Raw genomic sequence first — 2140 nt, 5'->3', positions numbered from 1 at the left:
AAAGTCACACAGCGCAATCACCAACTGCACACTAGATAGCAGACGAGTTGCAGATCTGAGGCCTTTTAAGATGAACTTTGGATGCCGATTTGCTTTTGTGGAGGTGTAATTCAAAGCTGATTGCTGTGTCGTAGGCGGGTGTAGGAGAGCAATCAGTTTCTTCAGTTGAACTTCCACCTAGTCTCCATTTCCCAGTCAGTCCTGTAAAGCAAAGAGCTGATTCTCATCATGAGTGTAGAAGACCAGAGGAACCCGATTCCAGCAGGAACCATCTGAGTCTGAATATATTGAAATGCAGCCCTATGACATGGCCTAGTACTGTGACTTTAGAATGTGTCAGCGTTATTATGTTCATCTCTGCTGAAATATCATTAACTGGAATTTGTCTCTATCATAAGCCCTCATTTAAACGTATTTTATGACAAATTAAAAGAACTCCTGAAAATGTTTAATCAGAAAAAGAAATAATTCTATTTGGCGATTTTAACATCAATTGGGATGGAAAAAATGACAGAGGGAATTTAAAATGAATAAATGATCAGTTTAATCTAAACCAGTTAATTGAGAATCCAACTACAATCATAAATCATTCAGCATCTGAAACGGATTTATGTTTTCAAACAAATCTGAAAAAAAAAAAAAAAAGACAACATATTTACTTGTCTTTCAGACCACCATGTAATTTTACAAAATTAACAAACCAAAGATTTAAAAATTATTCTCCCAATGAAAAGGGAAAATATCAGGAAACAAAAGAAATCCCAAAAATCAACAGCACAATTTGAAAAAACCCTTAAAGGATGTGAATTTGGAAAACTTATTGTCATAAGATGATTTATAAAAATGTTCTGAGATGTCCAATGATGGAATTAAAAAAGCGTTTATCAGTAAATAAATGTAGAATATAAAACTTCAACATGAAATAACTATTGATCCTGTTATGGTCGGACATCCAGACAAGCAGATTAAGATATGTTTAAGTCTTAATGCTAAACTACATCATAAAATTAATGTAAATATTCCCCCCAAAAAGATTCATGAACAGTTAATGCAAATACTACTACAACAACAACAACTATTAAATCTACTACTACCACTATTGGGCTATTAGTACTAATAGTACTTCTATTTTTATTTACTAAAACTACTCCTATTGCTATCTATTATAATTTTGTTTTCATTATTGTTTTATTATTATTATTATTATGCCCAAATACACTTCTAAGAAAACATCATTCAGGATTAAATAGACTGTTTATTTCTTCTGTCAACAACTGCATCAGTTCCACTCATTTCAATCAGTCACCAAAAAAAAAAAAAACTACAATATATTGAGAAGAGTTTATATTCTTGATTGTTCTGACATGAAAATTTAAGTAGATCAGTATCAGCTAAAAAATATATGTCCGCCCAATGATTTCAACTCTAATAGTGTATAAACATGTATTGTTAAATAAACTGGATTTGAAATTGATTGTTGGTACAACTAAATTGAAAGAGTAGCTGTAGCGCATGCGCAGTCCCATTCTAAAATACTCCGGTACAGTTGGTGGCGGTATGTACCTAAAGGTTAGGGTTGTAATCTGCCATAAAACAAAAAGAAGAAGAGGAAGCACATGGGCAGTGCAGCTACAGGATTTCCAAGCAGCAGCGCTGAGGCCGAGCGGGTTCACAGGAGTGGTGGATTGGATAGCAACTGATCTGTGACTGGAGTGTGCATGGTAGGAATCTATGTAGATTCCGGAAGTGATCCGGAAATGGAGGATGAAAATTTTGGCGTGGATGATGGAGGGAATGAAATTTGCAATTTGTATAGCTGAAGTTGTGAATTGCTCCGCGCAAACTGAAAGCCGAACAGAAAGAATCAGAATAATAATCAAAGCAGCTGAGAAATATCTAGAGATTGAGGATATTTCAGTAGAAATTATTAGTGAGAAGTTAAAGATGCAAACAACAAATACTCAAACAGAATATGGTGGTACATTATAATGCTTCTAATATTCCAGTGGAATGCTAGAAGCTTAATAGCTAATGGACAAGAGTTTAAAAAATACATCTCTGATTTGGATAAAAAACCAGACATATTATGTATACAAGAAACATGGCTCAAATCTCAGTTAAATTTTGTTTTACAAGGATA

The sequence above is a fragment of the Cyprinodon variegatus genome, unplaced genomic scaffold (genome assembly GCF_000732505.1).
Source record: "Cyprinodon variegatus isolate N-32 unplaced genomic scaffold, C_variegatus-1.0 Scaffold2096, whole genome shotgun sequence".
Taxonomy (NCBI): domain Eukaryota; kingdom Metazoa; phylum Chordata; class Actinopteri; order Cyprinodontiformes; family Cyprinodontidae; genus Cyprinodon; species Cyprinodon variegatus.
Note: the sequence above shows the minus strand (reverse complement) of the source record.